The 26,996-nt window shown below is 29.8% G+C and overlaps 1 protein-coding gene across 3 annotated transcripts in view; it reads left to right on the forward strand.

Annotated features, from left to right (window-relative positions):
• LOC117167037 overlaps window positions 1-26,996 on the forward strand; it is a 196,575-nt gene that overhangs the window by 47,027 nt on the left and 122,552 nt on the right. For 2 of the 3 annotated variants that reach the window (XM_033351604.1, XM_033351598.1), the window contains exon 2: window positions 22,326-22,332. The exons of the other annotated variant lie outside the window; for it this stretch is intronic. The gene's annotated coding sequence lies outside the window, so the exon portion shown is untranslated. The remainder of the gene's footprint in view (window positions 1-22,325; window positions 22,333-26,996) is intronic. 3 annotated transcript variants of the gene reach the window in all.

Genomic DNA, 26,996 nt, shown 5'->3' on the forward strand with positions numbered 1-26,996 from the left:
ACGGACCTCGACGCAGAGAAATGGCCAAGACCATTATGGCCATTCAAGATCCATAGCACGATAAATATGTGGAAGCGGCGATCCTCGAATCAGACGATACGACCTTTACGAATTCGGTTGCGAAGGACGAACCTCAACCTCACCTGCTCACTTTCTCCCATAAACTCACAAACGAGCCTAAGTGGATCACATAATCAATTCTAAAATTAGTTTTCTGAAGAAATTTCTCGATTAGGGTTTGATCATCTTCCTTCAAGAGCCAGCTTGAATATCATTAGATCTCATCTTGCAATTAAATCGTGCAGGCGAATGGGCATGAATTAGGTTTTGTAATTTTCATATTTTGTAAGGCGATGACTGCAATTGTAATTAGGTAGATTAGTTCGCATATGGGGAGAGAAATGCTTGCATTATTAAGAATCCGGGTTTTATTAATTTTCATTTTTTCGCGGATTTTCAATTCTCCAACTCAGAGTTAGTCAAATTTTACTGTTATGATTCATTATGAAAGTAAAAGTGGTTGAGCTAACCATATGCCCATAAAGCACTGAACGTTTATATGAGCAATAACAAAATTATAGGTAAAAGATATTATTTTCCAATAATGTTGCGGCGACTTAAAAAAATATTTTGTAACTTAGGGAGTGGTTAAGTTTACAAAGTTGACATTTATGTAGTAGAGTAATTACTCCAACAGTTATGAATCATAAACAGAACGGCATTCACGATCATTCAAATTTCCGATCATAGAATTAAAAAAACATCCTCTAGAAAATTACTAATAGATCAAAAATACGACCAAAAGGCACCAAAGTTTCTAATGTTCTAGCGACTTTCTACGTAAGAAAATTCTCACATCTAATCCCGGTACACCTCAAAAAGAATTATTTAAGGTAGAAAATCAACAAATCTTACAAACTTTCTTGTTGAAAATTCGCTTTTTTTGTATGGAAACTTCTTCTCATTCAGTAGCAATAAAAATTAATCTGTTTTGGTGCACATTCATTTGTTTTGTTGCAAAATATTTGAGTTTTTTAAGTTGAAAATAAAATTTTTTGGTTGAAAATTGAACCATTTTTACAAAATTATTTGTCTTTTTTTAAATAATTTTTGAACAAAAATTTAACTATTCTATTTTTGTTTAAGATTTTAGCTTTTTTCTTTGAGAATTCAATTATTTGGTTCAAAACGAAGTGACTTTTTTTTTCTTGGAATCTTGGAAAGGAAACTTCAAATGTGTCCCCCTAAGGGTGTACATTTTTCTTGCACCTTCTTCCCTATTCCTCTACTCCCCCCCCCCCCCCCCCACTTTGTGGTGAGATGAGGACCTACAGTTTAAAGTGGGTTCCGAACCACCAAGAGCAACAGCTTTAAGTACTTACACGGTAAAAAAAATTGAGCTGTGACAGGGATATTATTCCTTATTATAGCTAAACATTTAGCTGAAAACGAACGAAGGAATTTAGAAAGATCCCTGAATCAGCGAAAATGAATATTCTTGACCATTTTCCATATACCAGGGATATCGTATAGTCAAATCCCTAATAAGTATAGGTATAATAGGGATATTAAGAATAGGTGTCTGAAGCAATTATCGGAAGAGCGCCGGTGCATTGTGGGAGCAGCGAAATAAAATGGCGACGGTCTAATCGGGAGCAGTGGCAGTTGAGATTTACTTTGGACAATTAAACGCTTTTAACACTTAAAATGTGCGCGAATGTTAATATTAAATGTAGTTTATGATGCAGTAATAATAATTTACATTTGTTTCGAATGTAGGCGATAACTATATTGAAATATCAAGAAACGCGATAAAAACAACAAACTTGACCTCCAAATGCATTACACGGATATCAGTGAAATTTATTTTCGCGATACCAGACGAAAGATTGGCTACTGTAAGTTAAAATATTTCGATAACAACTAAATTTTTTTTCTAATCTGAAGATAATACAATTTTACATAATCTGTCGAAAATAGTAAACTTCTGAACTTAGCAATTTTGTCCAAATTACTGATTTACGAAAACAATTTACATAAAGTAACTAAATGTATAACTCTTCTAACTAAACGTTTTACCTCATCCAAGCGTACCCTTTCTTTGAGTTGAATATATTCTCGATACACTCGTTCGCCTCACGAATTTTTTTTCCGTGTAGAGAACACCTTTTTCTCTAGAGGTGCCGGTCGCACGACTCTCCGGAGAGGGACAACTCTTTTGCTAGGCTATTGTGCACCGCATGGGCCGCCGTGGCTCTTACAGAGTGCGAGGTGGGAATCGAACCTGCAAGCCGACGGAGTGGTTTCAAAGCCCTTTGTTTGTTTGTTTGTTTTTTTGTTAGATAATTCATCTATTTTGGTAGCAGTTTCATATTTTTAGGTACAAATGCAACTTTTTGATTAAAAATTAACATGTTTTGGTTGAAGATTCATCTATTTTGTTGAAAAGTCTTTTGGTTAAGTAAGTTCAACTGTTTTCAACTTGAAATAATTTTTGGTTCAACATTTATTTTTTAAATTGAAGATTGAACCACTCTTTACAAATTTTTTTTTGTTAACCATAATTTTTAAACTGCAAATTTATCTATTCTATTTTTGGTTAAGATTTTACCCTTTTTAGATTACAATTAGACTATTTTGTTTAAAATGAAATGAACTTTCTCTCCATACTGACTAAAAAATATAGCTGCGTTGAAAATCCAACTGTTTTGATGAAATATCGTTTTTGGTTTGGTAATTCATCTCTTTTGATCGCAATTTCTTTGTTTAAGTTAAAAGTGCAACTGTTTGGTTGAAAAATATTCTATTTTGATTAAGGGTTGACCTATTTTGTTAGAGAGACGTCTTTCTTGGTTGGAAACTACTTTGTTCAAAATTCATTCTTTTATTGTGAAAGATTCCTTATTATAGTGTAAAATTCATTTCTTTGTGAAATTAAAATATTTTGTTTGAATTCGATTTTTGTTTTGTTTTAAAAGTTAATTTTTTCAACTGAAAATTTAATCATTTTATTTTTGATGGATTTGTTTGCTTATTAGCAGGAAAATGCTTACAAAATGAAAAAACTGGATTTTATTAGTTTTCATTGTTGTGAATTTTAAACTCTTCAAGTCAAAATTAGTCAAATTGTACTATTCTAATTCCCTATAAAAGTAAAAGTGATTCAGCTAAAAATATGATCATACAATTCTGAATGTTCGAATGAACGATTTAAACAAAATTATGTAAAGAAATTTTTTGGACTAAAATATCCGCAACGACTTAAAAATACATTGCATTCAAAAACATACTATGTTTTCATCTTCACAGGTACAAAATAACTCTTAAAAACAAATATCTTTGTAAAATGAAAAAATATATGTATATATAAAAAAGGCAAAAATGTATGTGATTTTTTGGTGATTTTTTACACCAAAAAATTCTTGTTCGTAATCTTCCGAAGAATGGCGGTGGTGACGAACCCCGAAAAATTGTTGAAAGACACCCTCCACTAAAAATTACTGAAAATTAAAAAAGAACAACCGCAAGGCACTAAAGTTTTTTATTGTTTGGGGAATTTTTACCCTAAAAAATCTCTTAAATAAGCCCACCAAGAATTCTAGTGGTAAGAAACCACAAAAACCACCTCGAGTAGATTTTCGGAATTTTCATCAATTCTTTAGCACTATCACTAGGGATTAGTTTTAGAGGATTTGCGAGGTATTTTCACCACCATTCTTCGAAATACTATTAAAGAGAGTTATTCAGGGTAAAAAGTCACCGTAAAATTACAAACTTTAGAGTCTTGTGTTTGGTTTTTTCGTGATTTTCAATAGAGGATGGTTTTTAGAGATTAAGTCAGAATTTTTTGCCCCCATCCCCTATTATTCAAAGAATGAATGAAAAGATTATTTAAGATATAAAGTCAGAGAAAATTGATCAAACTTGGTCTTTTTTTAACGATTTTTTGACGATTGAAGAATCTTTCATCACTAGGGGTGGTTTTTAGGAATTTCGTGGCGTTTCTTACCATATGCACATATCCAAATTATGAGAAGGGTTGTTTCCCGTCCCCTAAATTAAAAATGATTGTAGTTTTTGTACGTCATGTATTTTTATATTGCTGAAAAAAATGTTTAACAAAAACAATGTGGTTATATAGTTTTTTTTCTTTGTACATTTGAACATTTGGAAATTTATGGCCTTCTAACCATGTTATTAGTAAGCATGAGAAGAAACATTTTTCTTTTTTCCTAAACTTTGATGCAGATATTTTATTCATTCAAATAACTATATTCAGTGAAACAAGAGTAAATTTTTTCGATATAATAGTGATTATATTAATACTATAGTATGCACATTCATATAATCACTCAGAAATCATTTCTATTTTTCCATAACCATAATCTGTTTGGTGCAATACTGCAGAAATAAAATAGTGCACTTGTTCGTAGGTAAAAATTAATCACTTATAGTTTTTCTGTGTTGTTATGACTAGCCTTAAACAAATATGTTAAATACAAGTTGCATTATTAAAAAAACGAAAACAATTAATACTCGTTTCCTTGAAACAGCCGATTTATTTTTTATATTTACTAAACTAATACAAACTCTACTTTTTGTGCTTCGTGTTCGTTATGTGAACAACTAGTTACAACTATGTACATCTGGCAGTTGTATAATTGCTTAACATTGTTTGGTTACTCAAAGTATTTATGATTAATGGAATTTACATTTATAGCCGGTTACGTGATTTCACTCATCCCGTACTTTAATATTGTATTTTTCCATTAAAAATGTATAAATTTTTGTGAAATTAAATTTATAAAAATAATAATGAAACAGTCGCTTCAGGTTAAGCAGAAGTTAAGAAAAATTGTCATTAAGTCTCTAATAATAAGATTCTCTAAAATGAGGCTTCAATAATAGTCTTTCTACATTTGTATAGATTTTTAATTCACATTTTTAAGGCGATAATGCTTGAAAATTATCAATTTAAATATAGTAAATTTTGCAAAATCTGAGTTTTGTGTTTTTTTAAATTATATTTTTTCAACTACTAAAATATATTAGAAAAAATAGCATGTCTGATGAATAAAAAAAGTGACTGCAAATTTGTTTAAATAATTATTTTTTTATATTATTATTTTTCTAGTGTAATTTCACCAGTTCAAAGCCTTTGAATTTATAAGTTTTTTTAAAGCAAGCTGAGAAAAAAATTATCAGGAATAATACGAAAATGACTTCTTTAAAACTTAAGCTATCTTTTTGTTTTTTCATTACATAGACTTATCAGCCTTTGCTTTAGTGTATTTTTATCAGCAAAAAGCCCTCTGAAATTTTTAATATCTTTTAGAAACAGCTGAAAAAGGATATTTAAAAAATATATAAAATGCAGCTTTTTCGTGTTTACATTAATGATTTCCCAGTGTCATACACATTCTTTCGAACGTTTTTTTACAGTAGAAAAGTCTCAAATGCCTGAAAAAAGTCTTTTATCATTCCTGTCAATTTAAAAATATTTCTTTTAAACAAGAGTCCATTAAACTTAAATTATTGACTCGAAAACATCAATTAAAGATCTGTATAAATTTGGAGACATTTATTGAAGAATTTCATCAATCAACACGTAATTAATTATACAATCTAAACACTTTAAGAGTCGAGGAAAACGGATATATTTGTACATAAAGACAAAGTTCATTGAAGTTAAGCTGTAATAAAAATAAGATTTTTTTCTGTATTGTCTTCAGCTTTGGTGCAGATGAACTATTTTTCTGAGCACTTTAAAGTGAAAACTTAAAATTCAATTCATCACATTGTCGAAAATAAATTTTTCTAAACGTCAAATGGCTTTCCCTTTTATACAGCAAATTAAAAAATCCTTGACAACTGCTCCATGCAATATGGAATCAAGTTCGGTTATGTTTGTATAAATAATCAGGTTACGGTTACTACGTATGAATAATACTTCAGGCATGAAAAACACAAATTTCTGATAATTTAGTTTTATCTTAAATTATGGAATTGAATTTCATAACATGCTGTTAAATGCTGCAGGACAGTCTGCTTGTTTATTTTATTACAAAAAATCAAAATCAATAAAAATAGGCTTTATTCCATATACGGAGCAAACCAAACCTGATTCTTTATCCGAAGTAACCTGATTCTTCATAAGAAATTGCATGAACTTGATTCCATATTGCTTGGTTTATTCGCTATATTCGACAGCTCCATACAATATGGAATCAAGTTCAGATAACTTCATATAAAGAATCAGGTTTCTGTTGTTCAGTATATGAAATCAAGTATATTATTATTGATTTTGACATTTTGACTTTTGGTGATAAAATTTTAAAAAGTAGGCTGTTCTGCAAAACACAATAAAGTTTTATGAAATTCTCTGTAATATTTACTATTGTGTAGATTTCTTTAATATTTTATCACATGTTACAGAAAATAATGCTTGTTTATTTTATTGATAGACCAAGCTTTAAAAAAATTGATTCCATATTGTATGGTGCAGTCGATGTTATTATACACGAAATATATTCTTGAAGTCACTGAGAGCTGTCGGTAGTGGATATTTAGAATAATTTTTACATTCACTAAAGTAAGCAAAGCCGCAGTGAAACAAACAAATTAAAACCCGCATTGCTGTCAATGTCATGAAACTTTTAAATCCCTGCATATACCTTAATATTCTTTCAGTATTCTGGCTTTGTGTTTCGAAAATGTGCCTCTAAATTTTTATGAAGGTTTTAAAATGTGGCAATAACAATTACATTTGATAAGAATAAATTTATACTCATCCACATAAAAAAATTTCCTAATCATAGTAGTGTGGAAAATATTTACATAGCAAAAACCGAGCTGCTTTCACTAAACTGTTTTTGTAGGGCTCTCGCTATAGATCTACACGATGTACCTGAGCTTTTTTTGTCAAACAAATAACAATAAAACCAACTAATAAAAATTATTTACTACTTTTTTAATATGCACTGCAGACCATAATCAAATGTATACCCCTTTTTATTGAGTAGAAATAATTCTTTAAACAAGTTTTGAAAACGTGAAATAAAAAAGATGAAATTTAATTAAATTACCGGAATGATAACTTACTTATTTTCATATTCGCAAAAATTTCAATCAGAATTGGTATTCGATTTCTATTTCATTTAATAAATTTCAATTAACTATAATATTTTTTTCATTACAGATCAAATTTAGCAAAGTAGATGGTGTATCAAATTCAAAATACAAACAGAAGTTTCAATAGTTTTAATTAATATTCGCAGTAAAAATGGTAATTTACGATAATCACTCAAAGTCTTTTTTTCTCAGATGGAAATATATATTTTTTTAATATACAATGCAATCTCCTGATATGTTTGGTAGAATAATAATAATCTGAAGATAGAATGAAAAAATGTTTATTATTTTAATAATAAGCCTGCTTTAATGGTATAGAACTATTTAATTAAGAATGATGAATTCTTACAGTTTTGGGGGTATTCGGGACTTACTTATCAGAAAATAAATTCTCCACAAATTTTTTATTTTTAATAAGATTTTTTATTTTCCAGTTAAAAATTGTACATGCTTCACAGAAAACAAATTTGGTAGTTGTATAATTAAAAATCGGTTGGTTGCGGTCTGTATTTTAATCGATTATTACTTTTATGGATTTTTATGGTATTTACATCTATATCTATCTAGTTCGTGCCACTTATCTGGTGCTTTAATCATGCATTTTGCTGTAAAATATATATATTTTTGTAAGTTTAATATAAAGAGAAAATAATTAGGCAAGCTCTCAAACTTGAAAAGGCGTTAATGAAAATGACCAATAAGTATCGAATGATCGGATTCTTTCATTTTAACAAAGTATGATTTTGTTAAATCTTCACAGAAATAAATTTACTTACCGACACCATCTTTTTTTTTATCGAAGTAACGGTCTTTGTATTTGATCGTCATTGGTACATTGCCTGAACATGTATATGTCCTCGACGTTTCTTCGTTCTTCTTATTGTTAGTCGGAAGTGTTACAATGCATTTTTCTGTAAATCAATTTAATAATCTTTTAAATAACTGTTATAATACTACCAAGCTATACAAAAATTATTGTTTTAATATGAACAAGAATTGGCTAAATGCATCATGTAAAAAATATATACGTACTTAAAACACGAAAATAAAGTTTATTGAAATTATAAGCAGTAATAAAAACCAAATCACTTCTTGTGCATATAAATTATTTTTCTGTACACTTTTAAGGAATAGATTAAAATATAATTTATCATATTGCTACGTAAACTAATTTTTCGTAACCTAAAATGACTTTTCTCACAATCAGCAAATTTAAAAATCTTACTATATATATCAAATTTAATTTTATACTCACCCAAAGCCACTGGTAGAGGATATTTAGGATCAATTTTAGGATCAATTTTAGGATCCATATTAGGATCAACTGCACTTTCACTACAGTAAATAAAGTCACAGAGAAAGACAAAAATTAAAAATCGCATGACTATTAATGTTAAATAACTTTTCAAATAATTTGCTTCGCAGCTATGTAACTGAATAACTGAATATTTTTGTAGTGCTCTTTGTAAATATATACAAAATGCACCTCTACTCTTTTCACGAAGGTTCAAACATATTTCGATAATGATTATATTTGCTAAACAACGAATATTTACTCAACCAGATAAAAAAATTGGGTTATCATAGTTAATTGAAAAATATTTACAATGGAAAATACCGAGTTTCTTTCACAATAATATTTGTACAGGGTATTCTATATGGATTTTTTATGAAGAATATGAAATGGGTCATAGCATAATAACTAATGAAATATATATATATGCACCTTTTCTTCCTCAAAGAAAAAGCTTTCAACCAAAAAATGTTTAATTAATGTTCCTCAATTATTAAATATCGAACACAAGGTCCCAAGAAACTGAACCTTTTTTTATATTAAAGCTTATTTTGTTAGCATAATTTTGGGTTTATGTAAAAATATAAAAAATTCTTTGACTTGAGATGAATCAATTGACCTATAATGTTAATAAAATTATAATGAAGGCTACGGAATTTATTACCGTTTATAATATTTGATAACTTTCTATTAGCAGTACTACCTTTTTGGTTCATATAATTTAAAGTTGATGTGAGTACAAAAAAGAATTCTCGATTCGATACGATTCAATGAAGAGTAAAGAAGCCATGGCCACTTATAATACTTAAAAGAATTTTTTGCAGTAAAACTGTGGTAATCAACATAATTCAAAGATGATGCCAAAACATAAAGGATTCCTTAACTCAAAACGAATTGATTGACCTAATTTAACCCATTTTTTATATTTGGTGGTAAACTCCGTCAGAGCACCCTGTATTATTTTTTTTTTTAATTTTTTCTTTCTTCATTTTGAATAATTAAAAAAATCATTAATGAATTCTCTATGAGGAAGCAATTTGCTAATTATTCATAATGAGGAAGCAAAATGCTCATCAAATGAACACCATGCAATTATAAGTAAAAGCAAAAAAGAAACACTCGACATCGAATTAATAGCTAGTTTTATATACACTGCCGATTATGACTAACATTATAGCTTCAATTTTATAGAAATGTAAAAGACATTAAGGCTTATTTTTAAATAAAAAATATTGATTGCTTATTTAAAATTGTTTAAAATTCAGATTTTTTTACGAACTGCCTACTATTGCGGAATTTTCAGTAGTGGGTTTTTCAATTAAATCGAAAGGTAATTAAACGTAATATTTGTTAATTTCATGTGAACCGATACTTAGCTGACGTCCTCCACAAGGTGAAATAATTACTTTCCATATTCATGACATGTACTGATGTATACTAAATAAAAATACAGTTGAAAAGATATTTTTTTGTAAATATTTCAACAAAATATATGATGCATTATATGAAATTCATATTAAATTTGTTTTTATTTCCAAAAAAATTCACATTTTCATCCATCTGTAATTGTTTTAGTGTGAAAATATTAAAACAGTTATATTTAATGTGTACTTTGTTCAATTGATTCAAATGTTTTTATTTCAAATAAGATTTTTATTATTTCTTGTTAATATACCAATTTGACAAAGAATATATATTTGGTAGTTGTGCAATTGCTTAACATTGTTTGGTTATCAATGACACACATTTTGAAAAAATTTCAAATATATTTCAAGGTATTCAGAATTTATTACACATTTTTAAAAAGAATGTATATACTTTTCTCTAAGAAAATGCATCTTTGTATATATTTCTTATTTTTTCTCGTTTAACAACACCGGTGAACAAAACAGGGGTCTGCCCGCGGACTATACCAGCATATCTATATGTGTTTGGGATCGCTGAATCCGAAACTTGGGTCCAAATAACCCAGTTGGCTCATATTTTTTCGAAATACGCAAAAATAGACGTAAAAATGACGAAAACGTCAATTTTGCATTTTTCGAAAGAATATGAGCCAACTGGATTATTTCGAACTCGGATTCGGATTGAGCGACCCCAAAAACATATAAATATACTGATTAAGACCACCGGGCATATACCATTTTTTTTGCGAAAATATACACGAAATATCGCTGTTTTCGTCGATTTTACGTCTACTTTTGGGTTTTTCGAAAAAATATGAGCCAACTGAGTTATGTGGAAACCTGATTCGAATTCAGCGGCCCCAAAAACATATTGATATGTTGGTTCCGACCACCGGGTATGAAGACATTTTTTTGTTGCCAAAGTATACATGAACATTCTCTGTTTTCGTCGATTTTACGTATATTTTTGCGCTTTTTGAACAAATATAAATGCAGGTGCAATCAAAGTAAAATATAGTGATATTTTTGTTATCCAAAAAAATTTAATTGTAACTATGCTGCGTAACTAACCTGAAGAATATATTTTCTTAACATTTTGCACTAAAAATAATGATTTTCTAATCATTCAAAATGTTATTAAGGCCTTGCCTACTATTAACTCATACCGAAAAAATGCTATTCGTATCGAAATTTCAATACATGTAACCTCATATTCCAGGTCCCGCTATTTATATGTCGACAACGTCCGGCTATTCGTACCGGTATAGTCAAAGTCTGAATTGTATTTTAAAATATTTTATTCTTGAGAAAAATTCGATCTGTATCTTACATCATAAAGCTCTTTAAATAACTAAAATTGTTATGAATTAGAAAAAAATGGTAAAATTGCAAAGCTTTAAAAAATTGAATTCTCCTGTTTTGAAAAGATTGCAAATTAGAGATATATTTAAACTCCAAATGAATGATATATTTACATACTCATGAGCCTGAAATATTAATGTAAATTTATATAATCGAGAAATCGCGTTTCCCAACCAAGCAAACATGCATACTCGTATTTTTAACGAAATAACTAGGGCAGGCAATATCTCTAAATCTAATCTAGTGAAAATTTTACTAATTAAATTAGTCATTTTCCTCATATCTATAGTGGCTCACTTTTCTTTATAATTAAGTTCGTAGAACTTCACTAACTTTTAGTTTCAGTGAAGACGCAGTTTGTAGTAAAAAATTAATAAATATATCATGAATAAAGTAATCGAAATCTGTGATTTTCCATTTCCATTGGTAAAGTATGTCTATACTCTATTGGTGCAAATGACACAAAACACAATTTGACTAATCCATTCATGCCACGTTTGTGCATAGACACTCTAGCAATATTTTACTGACACTTTAGATTAACCTCTCCTTTAGAAAGGCAGGATACCATTGCATGTAGGTCTTCAACATAAAATGCTCTACTGGAATACACGTTACTCTGAAGCAAATATTTCTCTTGGAAAATCAGACCTACTTACCCTCATTTGCATGCAAAAAACTCTCAGTTTTTAAAGAATCTTGAACAAAATACTTTATCTTACTGCTTTAGATTTCAAATGAGAAATTTAAATAGAATAATTGGTAATCGCGTGCTTAATATAATTGTGTAAAATTTAGTATATACTTAGTGTGTAATAAACTATAAAAGTTAAGCATCGCTTAGCTCGACTATACTTGAACGTATATGTCATCGTGAACTTGATGGGATGCATTTATCACATAGGAAAACCGCGGAATCTTTTTTGTTTCATCTCGTTTGTTATGTTCTCGAAATCAAATTTTTTTCTTAACTGGAAATACTTTAAATGTGAAACTATAACGTCAAAATGGTTGCATTCTAATTCTCTAGTGCCTAATTTTGGTTGCAACTCAAAACAAGACTGAATCACTATACTTTTGAGAAGCGGCTTTTTCCGTGCAGTTTACTGCAAATTTTGCAGTCTTCACTTCAAACTAATATCTTACATTAATTCTAATGATTTAATTAATTGAGGTGTGGAAACCATAAATTAAAATCATTGAAATTGTTATGTTACAGACGGAATTTGTCAACTCTTTCACGATTCCGATAAAAATAATTTTTTACTTTGGACGCATAAAATCTTTTTTTTTTACAAGCTTTTATTTGAGTTACTACGTGGTTATGTTTTGTGAGAGTAAAATCTTTTATTTTAATTTTAACATACATCCACATATTCATTCGAATTGAAACTTTGCAAACATACGTATTTGCGATGACGATAAAATTATATCATATTTAAATGGCCACGATGTCCCATACAGCTTTGGACCAATCATGGCCCGCTTTTTGTGTGCGGGGTCCTTTGTTAAACAATTCTCAATATATTCAAAATGCAAAGATTTCCATCTCCTGTTTATGGTTTTAAATTGCAATCATGAAAAACAGTACTACTTCAAATAGATTTCAATAATTTCAGACTGAAACTTTATAAATTTAAATTTTTAACTGAATTATTCGTAATTACACCAAGAAAAATTTAAAACCTTTTTTCTCTAAATTTTTTGAATTTCTAAATGATTTTTGGGAGAAAATTACCTGAAAAGTTCCACTATTCCTTTTTTGTGCAGCGCTATTTTAAGACAAAATACCACATAAGTCTTATTGTTTTAATCTCACAAATCTTAAATAATAATAATGAGCCTCAGTTGGTTGGACGCTCGGGCTTCACCCCTGGGGCCGGGGTTCAATCCCTGAACCGATACCTCTGGAAATTTTTCTATGTACCTTCACCGAGGTTCTGGTGGTTCGGAACCCACCTTAAGCTGTAGGTGCCCCTATCGTTTACTTGACTGCAACCAACTCCGTCAATGATGGAGTAAAAAACATGCTTTGTCCAACTGACTGATGATATATACCGGGACAGCCCCGTGTTAAATAACCAAAAAATAAAAATCTAACTCTAACCGAAAATGCCTTCTACATATTGGACAGTAACCATCTTAGGCCTGTGACAAAAATTAAATGTTTCAAACAATTGATTTTTTAATAAATAGGTGTGACTTTTACAGTAGTTTTATCCTAAAAAACTCTGCTTAGAAAAAATAAAGTGAGTCTTCTCCAGTACATTTGTCCTAAAAAAATCCTGGTTAAACGGGCAAATTTCTAACTTTTTGATACTTAAGACCTATTTAAGCAGTACTATTTTGGAATATAAATATCAAAGGCTTTGAAAATTATGAAGGGAAGTTGTTATTCAAATACTGGTTTGTCTCATACGCATTACTTTGGCGAGATTTGAACCGGGATCCCAATGGGACTTCTTTTTCACTAGTGTTTTGACACCAAAGGGGAAGGGGGTAAAAGCGAAATTCACCAACTCAGCGCTTTTCTTGGATAAAAAAGTATTTTGATGACATATAAGTCTCTCTCTTGCACCTTACGATCCAGGAAAAATGCAGCCGTATTACTAAGTAGTATCGATACAAAATATGAGTCGCCGTAAAAAGCAAAGTGCAACATATGAATGATCTATAAACAGCAGATATTCGATTGGTGGATGGCAGTTGCTGAAAGGGAAATGCTGTTTCTTGATGACATCATGAACCAGAAGAAAACGATGAAGCCAGTTTTGCATCTTTATAGTGCAATTATACTAACCACATGCGATATCCGACCGTACAAGGGTTATTCGACTGACGAAGCCTTTATTGAAGGGGGTATCCATACAGACACGAATGGCTTTCTTCAGCCTTGCTCGCATTTCATGAGTTAATTAACGAGACAAAACTGGTCCAGAAGCCCTGATCTGTCTGAATCCTCTTCAAAATTATCGTAAACCAGGATTCTTAGTAGAGCTGCTCTGTTCTAGAATGCCGATTTTAATACTTAAGATATAATCATAACACATAAAAGAAAATATTCAAATAATACGTTTCCCTTTCAAAGAAGTTCTGCTTAAACAAGAACCTGCCGTTCACTCCTTAATTATTCCAGGATTACATTTAATCTGTCTAAAATGGCAGTAAAACTTTTTGAAATATATTTAATAGTGTTATGGGAATCCTGATATTCTGCATTCTTGATTTTTTTCAGTATCGTGTATATAAAAGGAAGTTTAATTAGAAAGTAACATCACTTTTTAATTAAGAGTTCAGTAAAGACTAAAGTTTAAAACGTTGTTGCAGTCTAAAGTAAAAAGAATGACTTGTTGCGCCCTGAATATATAAATAACTAAAGTATAAAAGGGTTTCTGAACCCAGGAACAAAAAGAAGATGCTCGTGTTTTGAACATTCACCTAGGGCATCGACCTCTCAGGAAGAAAAGTTTCAAGAGTTTATTTTGGGTCCGTATTCTTGTTAGGGGACCAAAAAGGTGAAGGCAGGAATTCTATGACGTGAAGAAAAAAGAAGAGACCTAATGACTAAAAATAAGAATAAAATCGAAGAAAAAGAATCTTGAGAGATTTCTCCATCTTCATTGGGAGGGTTGCTTATTTACACTTGGATGCCATTCAGACTGACTATAAAAAGTGCGAAAAGATGTTCCTCAAGGGTCTTTTCAAATCAGACTGTGCAATCATTACTTTTTCAGATAACAAATTCAAAGTCAGTAAACCCTAATTAGAGAAGAGTAATTTTGGGGTCAGAGAGAAAGATCACTTAAATTAATTACTTGCAATTAATTATTCCTAAATGTATGTATTTTGTAAATGGCTGGTAGCCTTTTGTCTTGTAGATCATAGAAATGGTTTATGTACCTGGAGAAGAAATCTCTGGCATCATGCCAAATACTGTGGAGGAGTGATTTATCGCGAAAGAACGGAAGCCTTTTGATATATCTGCATCAGCATGTCTCCTTATTTTCTGCCATGACTCATTGTCATTAATCTCATCATTATTCGATTATTCTACTCGCAAAGTTTGTTAGTCTATCATGGGAATTCCTGTCACCTCGTTAATGTAGGAGTTACATAACTCATGAAAACTGTCAGTAATAAAAATATATATTCAAACCTTGAAATTTTTCGTGAAGTAGTAAACAGGTATTTAGAAGTTGATAAGTCCCTAAGTAAAGGTATAAATTGTAGTTTTAATTTTGCAAACGAGGAAGATTTAAAATACTTTCGAATTTCTATCGATGTTGAACTCTTAAATTATTTTTTTCATATATAAATTATTAGAGTGATGCTATTTGGAATCACAAATAAAATTAAAAGATACCCGCAGCAATAATGTACTTCTGGGTTTTCTGTACTAAAAGTGTCAAAACTATAGATATTCAGGATTATAAACTTTTAAAATAAGAAGCGAAATTAATACTTGAAATCAGGATCAATAAAAGTCAAAAGTGTAAGCATTAAATTTGATTGAAATTAATTATAAAGATGACCACTGTACAGATAAATTTCTAGCAGTTTTATATAATCATCTGTTTCAAATGAGTATTCTTAAATGGTACATTGAATAATTTAGAAAAATTTTAATTGCAAAAAATTATTCACTTTTGACCGTCTTATTATTCTAAAATTGTTCATCTTTAAACTCCTTAATTCAAAATTATGTAATTAGGGAAACTTGAATTTTTTGGTATTTTTTAATGATCACTCCAGAATGTAACAAAATTGTAAGACTGTCCAACTTTTAATATATTTTTGGAATTGTTTAATATTAATGCCAAGTTTAGAATATTTTAATTTCACAGATAGTGCTTCTTCAAAAAAATGTTTTTGTTGCATATAAAAACAAATTATACTTTTTGCGATAAATTGTTATTAACAAACTTTTTTGCATACTTGTACTTATACAAGAAATCTGAAAAAATAAGAAATAAACGATGGCCACCTAGAATGTGAATTATATTGTTAACAATTTTTTATCCCCAATAACTGTATTGCAAAATATCTTGTTAAATTAATATAAACTTCATTTAATAATAGCGCTAAATTATGATAGAAATTGTGAAAAAATATGGAACATAATGTTTGTCTTAAGAATGATGAAAGTTTTACTCGTTTAGCTACTGATTGTTTAAAATTCAATTTAAATGTTTACATCTTTAAAAATAACATTAGTATATTTAATATTATTAATAGATTTTAAGATTTTTAATTCAACAAAAGTAAAGTCTAAGATTTCCGTTACAAAATGAGACCAAGAAAAATAAAATATATTTATTGGTTTCCGAGTTAGGTCTTGATTTTTTTAGCCGCCCACGACAAATCGTGGAAAGACACGAGCGAGTCTTTTGCTGCCCACTGGGTGGCTGCCGGCAACTACTTATCTTTCGGTTAAACAACTTAAGCTAACTCAGAAACCAATTAAGATTTTTTATTGTATTTGGTCCCGTTGTGTAACTGATATTTCAGCTTTTATTTGTAATACTTGTTAATTAATGTATTCTTATTTTTAAATGCGTTATTTTGTTTAGTAGTATTGTTTAAACAATATTTGTTCACAACAAAACTATGACAAATTGAAAATTGGTGAACAATACTCTGGCTAGACCTCATCGCCGGCCCTCAGTTATTCTCTCTTCATTTCAGACTTTTTCATAAGGATAAGTACGAAAAAAATTGTTTATAACAATTCTCCGCTAAAACTGTAACTTTAAATTTGTTTACATTAGACAACCAGTTTTCTTGTACAAGCTCTAACGCTTAGTAGATTCACTAAATGAGAACTGACAAAAAAGTGTAACTTCAAAAAGCATTATTTCTTAAACCAACAAAATCCACTCACCCCCCAACCCCGCAGGTTTTGATTTTCATTTTCAAAAAAAAATGTTTCATACTGAACAGACCTTCGAATTTATGGATCTATAAGGGGAACTTATTTTTTATAGCAACGAAGATTTATTTTGTATTTAACTTATTCAACGAAGGCGCTTCTTTAATTAACAAATTCATATTTCATAAACTATTGGTCCAGAAAGGTTCGATGAGGGTTCAATAGATATTTTATTTTATCCTCTGAAAAATATTTGGTATACATATTTACGCAAACTTCTACCCGAAATGAAAAATTTACTTAAGCGTGTAAAAAATTTATGGAATTTTCAGTTATTTCTTAATAACAGGTGTGGCTCTACTTTAATTTTCTTGAGGGCTTTTGAGCTACAATAGTATATCTATTTGAAATTTTTAAGCAACCAAATTGCTGTTATCTTCGAGTTTAACCACTTCGAATTCTTTTCCTGTTTGACTGGAGTGAAAGTGAACTGAATTATTTCTTTTCAAGAGTATAGTACGCAGTACGAAAAACCTGCAAAGGACTTTTTGAGGCTTTTAAATTTCTTGTTCATATGTCAATTCTTTTGGATTCACCAGACCTTAAAGAATTTATTGAATGAGCCTAATTTATCATTCTTATCTATCCAGTGAGCTGTGGAGGAGTTCTTTGATATTTTTCTTTGTGTACCGAAGTCTCTAAAAGATCCTGAGGAATTATTTCTCCATTCTATAATTATGCTAACGAGATAAGAGTCAAAATAGAACACCACAGGATTCATCCTCGAAAAGGGGGTTTGTTAAGCTCTCGAATCCTTTTTGCTCGCCTATTAAGACCTCTGAAAGCCCATCGTTTGTTTTCCAACCAAGGTCGTAGAGCAGTCCTTAGGTCCTTTAAGGACAGTCTTTAATCTTCGTGATTTTTTTTCTGCTCCTCGTTTTTCGCCTTCGTCTGACTATTTCTCCGCGTTTATGACCCACGAGCTATTTAATTGGACAAAGTTGCAAAATTTATAGCTGAGGCCCTATTGCAGACGAGGCTATCTTGTAAACGCTGCTACCTGACAAACGAGATAGATGCATGTCTGCGTTTCTTTCATGTGGAGCTACATTCCAACATTGTCTTCTCGCCACTTTTTAGAGACTCAGAATTTTTTCATTCTATGGAATAAATTTGATTAGGAGGAAACATAAAGTTCGTATAGATATTAACTGCCGGCTCTTTCTCCATACCAGGTTGTAAGTGTCCAAAGGATTTCAAATATTTCAATATTTTTTTCTCAAAAAAATTGTCTGAGTAAAGAAGGGTTTATACTAAATCATTTTGATGTATTTAATATTTTATATGTTTAAAAATACGAGTATATTTAATACGAGTTGATGTTGTTTTAACTGTAAATTTAACTATTTCATTTTGAGTGAAAATCAATCTTGTGGACGTTACTTTGAATTGTCATATCTTTGGATTGATTATTTCATACCATTTTTCTACGTCAGTTCTTCCAATCCCCCACTACCCTCTCCTGCCAAATCTTCTAATTTTATGATTTTTTTTTAATTTTCTATATTAAAACATTTTGCTATTTTCCTCGATTTGCATTGAAAACTTACAATTGGGCATTTTAATTTTTAAAATCACACTATTTTTTCCGTCAAATTCTTTGACTTGGTTAATTCAATTGAAAATATTTGTCTGGTATAAATATGAGATGCCCGAAGATTGAATGATAATAAAGAATAAATGAATGAATAATTTAATAATTTGAAAGAATTGAAGTTCATTCTATTTAATTCAAAGCAAGGGCTTAATCACAAGGAATTTTGATGTCCACCTGATTTCAAGAATAAGGATTCAACGATTTCCAAAGGAATTCAAGGTGAATTTAAAATACTTGAAAGAAATTGAAAATGATTTAATTAAAAATAATTCCCGTGGATTAAAAAAATTCAGTGCATTTAAAAGAATTTCAGTCAATTTGAAAGAGTTCAAAGAATGTGAAGAATTCAAATAATTTCAAATAATGTAACTATCATCAAGGCCAGCTCTACTGATTAATAGTTCTTTCCTGTGTGAAGGTTTTTTTTCTTTCAAGCGTTATTTTGAAATTGCTATCGTTGACCTTATTGCTCGGATTGTATAATAAATCCACAAAGTTCCATTAAATTATAAAATTTGGAATCCGATTAATATTCAATTGAGTTGTTGTATGATACATATATTGTTCTATTTTATTTATATTTAGTTCAATTAAAAGTGAAGTAACTTCCCAAGAGTCAAATTTGAATACCCTGAAAATTAAAACTGGAAGACTTTCAAAAAAATAATAAAATAAAATTTTTTTAAATGACTAAAAGTTACAAAAATGTTCACACATTTTAAGCATTCACTTGAGGTTCGAAGGATTTAAAGAATCGACTTCTAAATTGCTTGCAGTCCAGAGGGAAGAAGCACTTGTTTCGGCAGAGTAGTGGCAAAAAGAAGTTCATCTTTCCTTTCGAACAATTCTCTTTTGTCAGGACCGCTCTTCACCCCGTCCCTTTTTCCTGGATCCCTTTTCTTTATTCCTGGCATTTCTCTCAACTGGAAAAATTAGCATACTTTCGTCTTCGTCCTTTTTCTCCAATGGACGCAGAAAGCGCGAACACGAAAGGGACTGACGAATTGTCCCCCTTCCTCGCAAGAGACGATTTATAACTTTTTTAAGGTTTAAAAGGACTTAGGACATTGTACATATCAGGAACGTGATGCTCTTGTAGAGTGAATTCCAACCCAGGTTTACGTGGATCGAATACAAAGAAAGTTTTGTACGATTCTGGGGTCAAAAACACCTTTAAACTCGATTACCTTCATTTTTTTGTAGATGTGAGTCAAGATTTAGGAATCCCATCTAAAAAAAGTGGTGTAACTATATGTCTTGTAAGTCTCGCAACCATTGTTATTCGAAACCTGATTTTTTTGCATTACTTAAAGTTATTTTTATATTTAAAATTTTAGTTTTTGAAAATTAAATCTGCAAATAATGGTTGGTAGTACAGAACTAGATAACCAACAAAATGGGAATTATTCAAAAGAACGAAAAAACATTCTATAAGATCAAAATAATTCTCCAAAAATAAAACAAACATCTAGTTCTGATTGATGTCGAATTGCGAAAAAAAAATGTTGATCTCAGAGTGACACTAAATAAAAATAGGACCAGGCCTGACTTCTGAATGCCATACAAAATTTAATTTTCAGTTTAATAATAAAATAAAATCATGCTTATAAAATATTAATTATAATGCGAGTAAATTTAGTTTGATGTAAAAAAGTTGGTTAAATCCAAATAAAGCCACTGAGGATTTTGAGATTAAAATATCATGAGTTTTCAAAATCCGAAAAAATCAAAATTGAAGATCGCGATATCACAGTGTGAGATACTTCTTGCTAAAAATCCAAAAAAATTTATATTCTTTATCAAATGATAACAATTTCAAGATATTCCAAAGCTTAAAGATTGAAATAATTATTATGAAGTTAAAATTTTTAACTAAATTGTAACTAATACCTTTGACAAATTTAAAAAATAATATTGTATCTAAAAATTATATTTTGAAAAATCCTTTTACGACAATATGTATTTTATATTTTAAGAAATTTGCATACAATGAACCTATGGTCGATAAAATTTTTGATATTCTAGTTCTGTAATGCAAACGTTCAATTAATGTATCAAAAATAAAAATAATAAAAAACACAAAATAGAGTAATTTTCAACCTAAAAGTTGCAATTTTTTATTTTCATTGAAAATTATGTTTCAAAAATAAATAATCATTAAAAATCTCCCCAGGGATCTCAAGAAACCCTTGTTAATTTCTTGAAACCTTTTCAAATTCTTAAAAAGCATTACAATTTTTTTGAAACTCTTCAAAAACTTACTTTTTGTATAAAACGTTTTTTAATTCTCAAAGTTCAAATGGTTACCTTCCAGATCATGGAAAATCATAAAAAATTTTCCAGGAATCTTCAGAAACTTTGATTGCTATCTTGAAACCTTTAAAAATCCTTAAAAAGCTTCGAAATTATATTTCGAAATCTAACGAAATCCTTATTCTGTTTACAAATTTTTTAAACCTTTTCGAATTTTAAACTGTTTTTTTTTTTAAGATTTTTTCAATACTTCTACACATTTTTTGCAATGATTCGAATTATTTCTAATACTATTAGAAATCTTTCCAAATTAAAAATATGCCTTTAAATCTTCCACATATTTTGTTGTTGAATTTTTAGAAATTTTCTGAATTGTTGAAAAAAATTATGTTCTTTCAAAAATAATTTTTCAGAATAAAGAATACTTGAAGATTTACCCAGGAATCTTTAAAATCAGAATCATATTCCTCACATCTTTCAAAATTCTTTGAATGCTTGTATTTTAAAATAACAAATCATTTCAAACATTTTTTTTTAATTTTTTGAAATCTTAAGAAGTTTAAAATTATTTTAAAAACTTCTGAATAAATCTTAAAGATACGCATATTTTTTCTAGATTTTTGTAATCTTGCTGAATTAAAAAATGTTGCTTCAAAATCTTCTACAAATTTTCTTTGAAATTTAAGAAATAACGTGCTATGTTTTGGCATGTTTTTTAATTTTCTTTTGAAATTCTTTTTTTTTTAACCAAAGGTAATTTGAAACATTCCCGAAAATCTTAAGAAAAATTTTTGCTCTCCAAAGAACTTTCAAAGTTCTTAAATAGCTTCTTTTTGTTTAAACATTTAAATCTACTTTTAGTTTGAAGTTGTGGAAATCATCTTAATATTTTAATTATTTTAGTGATTTCCAAATTCTTTTTGGACATATTTTAAAATCTTGAAAAATTTCAATTAATTTTTTTATCGAAAACATAAATTATTGACCATTTGTATAGACATCTTGTTGGAGGCACCGAATGTTTTTTTATGATTAGTCTATGCACTCAATTTTTATTGTGAAATAAAAATACTTATTTAAAAATATTGATTTAAAACATTAATTGTCCAAGATATATGCGAAATAAAGTTTAAATTTACAAGAATCTTCTTTACTATTAATAGAATGATTAATTAAATTTCACAATTATACTTTGAGTATTAATTGTTACATGAAGCTCGTAAAATAAATTGTTTCTTTTCTAATATAGAAATTTGGATATAAATTGAACATATTTAAAAAATATAATTAATACAAAATGAATTTACTTTTTTTATTTTACTTTTTGTTTACCTGAACACATTTTTGTTTCAGATCCCTGGTAAGCACTCTTATCTCATGATTACGCAAACTTAATGTTTCGATGACGTTTGTATGATGTAAAAAAAAATTACTCGGTGACAGTGTGAGGTCAACTAGTAAGTGTATAAGGTAAGAAAAATACCGCAATCCGCTATCGGACTCACCTTTGTCCAGCATACTAATGTACAGAAAACTAATTTATGGCAATCGTTTTAAAGGATTCGAATCCAAGATATTTATGCTAAACAATTACAGCTGTATTGTGCCGTTATGTTTATCATAATACGCACCTTCCTTATTGTGTGAGTTCAAGGCGATTTAAAAATAAGCTAACTTTTATATTTGGAACAAGTAAAGAATCTTATCATAAAAATCTTTCAATACAATTTCATTGCCTAAATTTGAATATTGTCTAACTTTAAGTGGCTTTATCTACTAGTTTTCTTTTGATCTAACAAATTAAAGTACAAATCAATTTTGGTACAGTAAAAATGGAAAATGGAAATGGAAAATGGAAAAGAAATTTTTCTGCTCGTTGATTAATATAATGTGAATGGTTGGATCGAAATCGGCTAAAGTGCGGATCGGAAAAGCGTGGAAAAATGCAGCGCCACTCTCTTAATCCCTAATTATGCAAAGTGATGAGAAACGAAAATACCTGACTGTCTATGTAGTCTATATTCCTTAGGTCGTAATTGTATGAACAACTTTTCGCGCGCAGTCGCAATCCCTTGTTTCAATTAGTGGTTAGGCATAGATATGCGCCTTGAATCATGATTGGAAAGCGAATAAATTATGGATCGGTTCTGCATTTCTTGTCGATTGCGTTTGTTGCCAATAGAAACTTAATTGTTTGCAATATATTTTAGAAACAATTAAACAATAACATTTAAAATGTTCTACCGTGGAGAAGAATTGATATCTACCGAGAAAGATTTGAATAAAGTTATGATTTTTCACGTGGTACATTAATAATAATAAAAACATTTGGTTGTTTTCGAAGAAAGTTTAGTTGCCTTAATCAAATTTTTTGATTGCTACAGAAGCAACAAAACCGTCTTGACGATATTTCCTGTTCAAAAGTAAAAATTATTATTCTTGAAAGGAAATGCCTGTCACAATTGTTAAAATTATATTTCTCTACTGAAATTCCCTGTCCCCAGCTTTAAATTATAATTCTTAACCAAAGTTCTCTATCCCAAAGTTTCGACGGCCTTTCATAAACTAAAAATGTTAATTCTTTTAGAAAATTCATTGTTTCAAGTCAGAATTTTATTTTTTTTTTTAAATTTTTCATTTCATTTCAGAATAATTTTTTGCTTAACTTTATTTTTTTCTCAGTGTAGTTATTTAGTTATGAACTGGAAATTACTCTGCCGTACAAACTAAATAAATACTTAAGTGACATTGAGGCCTCGGTCCAAACTATTTTCCGTTACGTAAATTTTATATAAAATATTTGGTATATTTAAGCGAAAATTTTTGCTTTTACTTTTGCAAATCTTACGAACAAAAAAATTTATCTGATTTCACAAAATATTTTTTTGAGTTTTTTGTTTTAATGAGAAGGTTCACTGTGATACATTTTTTGATTGTATTCATAGCAATCATGTTAACATATTTTTTAACAATTTAATGAAAATGTTTACCTAATTTGAAACAAAAAATATAATATTTTTCTTGTTTCAAATTTTTCCAAAATAAATTACTTTTTCCAATTTACTTATTGTATTATGCAATTGGCACAACGTATGTCAAATTCTTACGAAAAAATTAAGCAAATAAGGTAAATAGATTAAACAGATTAAAAATAATTATTTTTGTAATGAATCACCCTACTGTAGATATCTCTATATAGTAAAAAATAGATTTTTCATGATAAACAGTACAGGAAAGCAGTACAAGGAGGATACCAGTACGAACTGAATAAAAGGCAAAAGAGGTTGAATTTTAAAACAAAAGTTGTGTAGCATTTTTTGCGAGTAGCAATATTGAAAACGAGTTTTATAATCAACCTCTCTACTAATAGCTTTCTATTTTTTAATTGAAAAATTTAAAATTATGTTTTTGAGATCAATAAAAAAATCATGGTATAAAAAGTTCCAAATAGTTGATAACTATACATCATCGGAAGAATGAATACTACCTATTTTATAACGTTTCGATGCTATTTTCTAACTCAATTTTATACTTGGACATTTTGAGTGATAGCAATAAATATTGTGTCCACTGAAAGAGTATCATATTTTAAGGAATTAAATTTCAAATACACGGAAAAAAATTCTTGAGGCGAACGAGTGAATCGAGAATATATTAAACTCAAAGAAAGTGTAGGCTTGGATTAGGTAAAACGTTTATTTAGAAGAGTTACACATTTAGTTACTTTATGTAAATAGTTCTCGTAAGTCAGGAATTTGGGAAAAATTGCTAATTTCGAAAGTTTATTATTTTCGACAGATTATGTATGATTGTATTATCTTCAGATTAGAAAAAAATTTAGTTGTTATAGAAATATATTAACTTACCGTCTGGTGACCTTCTCAGCATGAAAACAAAAACACAAACCCAAGACGACTCTCTCGGCTCCAGTTCTACCTCCCCCCTCTCCCAACTGACGTTAAAACTACAATCTCCACCATATGACGATTTGATACTTAACTTTGACATGATTTCGACTCAGAAATAAACTTATTGCATAAAGGTGTTAGTTGGGCGTATAATCTAAACAATAAATAATACAAACTACAAAATAGCCTCGGAAAGGACTGGAACTTTCAATGACAAAAGGCATGCACACGGAAAATCTAAAGGTCATGTTTCAGGCGACGAATGGAGATTGGGTGTTTGGAATGCTAGGGGAGTAAATGATCTAAAGGTAAAAGAATTGCTTGAAACTATGGACGTGAAGAAACTAGACATTTTATGTGTGTCTGAAACAAAGAAAAAGGGATGCGAAACCAAAGACATAAAAAACGGCGTGTTGAAAGGCGGATTTGAAATATGGTCAGGAGTAGACTGTGAATCACATGATAAACAAGGAGTAGGTCTGATTTTGAATGAAAGAGCAAAGCAGCATCTCGGAGACCATGGTTTCGTGTCTCCCAGACTACTGTGGGCTAGAATGAAAGTAGGAATCAGAAGAATATTTATCACAGCATGCTACGCGCCGGTTGATAGTGATCCTAGAGAAGTAAAAGACGCCTTCTGGGACACTTTAAATGACACAATAAACATTTGCGAACATGGGGATAGAGTAATTCTACTAGAAGACATGAACGGTTGGGTGGGCATCCAAAATCAGGATACAGAAAGAGTATTAGGTAATTTTAGGGATCCAAGAACAAACTATAACGGAGATAAATTAGTTGGTGTATGCTTAGAAAGGGGTCTGTTTATTACAAATGCTTGGTTTAGGCATAAAATGATCCACATGTACACCTGGTCTAAAGGAAATAGCCGCAGTATAATTAACTTTGTTGTTGCGGATGAAAGACTAAGAGAGTTAGTCAAAGATACAAGAGTCATGAGGGGTCCTGAATGCAATACTGATCATTACCTTGTGATCTCAAAAATTAACTTAGGTCGGGGATGGAGAAAAAAGAGAACCAAGAAAGCAAAACAAACGCGAATCAAAATTGAGAACCTACAGAAACCGTATATGCGAATAGATTTCCAAAATAAGATAATCGAAAGCATAGACAGGGCAACATGGAAGGACCGTATAAAAAACAAAGATGAACTTTCAACTAAAAAACGGTAAATCTTCAACCTGACATTGATGAGTTAAATTTTAATATATAAAAATAAATTCTCCACGAAAAAAAAAACAAATTTTTAAGTAAATAGTTTAGTTAAAAATGGGTTTTTAACCAAAAGGATACATTCGAACCAACAAGATTAATTTTCTACCAAAAAAGATTAATTTTTAACAAAATATATCAATTATTGACCAAATATTTTATTTTTTAAAAGTAATTTTCGAAACCGGATGTGCGAATAGATTTTCAAAATAAGATAATCGAAAGCATAGATAGGGCAGCATGGGAGGACCGTATAAAAAAACAAAGATATAGAGGGCGCCTGGACAATGTTACGGGATATCCTTGTTAGATGTACAATCGAAGTGTGTGGTACCGCAGTTGTAGGAAGAATGTCTGGTTATGCATGGTGGAATGATGAAATTCAGGCTGCCCAAAAAGCAAAAAGAGAAGCGTACAAGATAATTTGAACATCGTAGGTCTTAGCAATGAAGAAAGAAATAGACTTAGAAATGATTATAGACACGAAAACAGGATACTTAAACGATTAGTCAAAGAAAGTAAAGATACAATTAGAGCAGAAGAAGAGATAAAAATACAAAACGTACAGAAATTATCAACATGAAAAATAGTAAGGGGGAAATGTTATATAATGCAGACGGAATACTAGAGGCTTTCAGAGACTATTTTAGGAGACAATTCGGAGATGAAGCTATAGGACACCACAACTGCGCTGTTGAACACGATGCGATGGAAAACTCAATTGAGAAAGTCTGCGTCACTGAGGTTAGGGATATAATTAAGAACTTGAAAAACGGTAAGACTGCCGGGGTAGACGGTATTAACGCTGAAATGCTTAAACACGGTGGCGAGTGCATACCACATAGACTGTGCGAATTGATAAATTTATGTTTCGAGATGGGAG

The sequence above is a fragment of the Belonocnema kinseyi genome, chromosome 2, assembly GCF_010883055.1.
Source record: "Belonocnema kinseyi isolate 2016_QV_RU_SX_M_011 chromosome 2, B_treatae_v1, whole genome shotgun sequence".
Classification (NCBI taxonomy): domain Eukaryota; kingdom Metazoa; phylum Arthropoda; class Insecta; order Hymenoptera; family Cynipidae; genus Belonocnema; species Belonocnema kinseyi.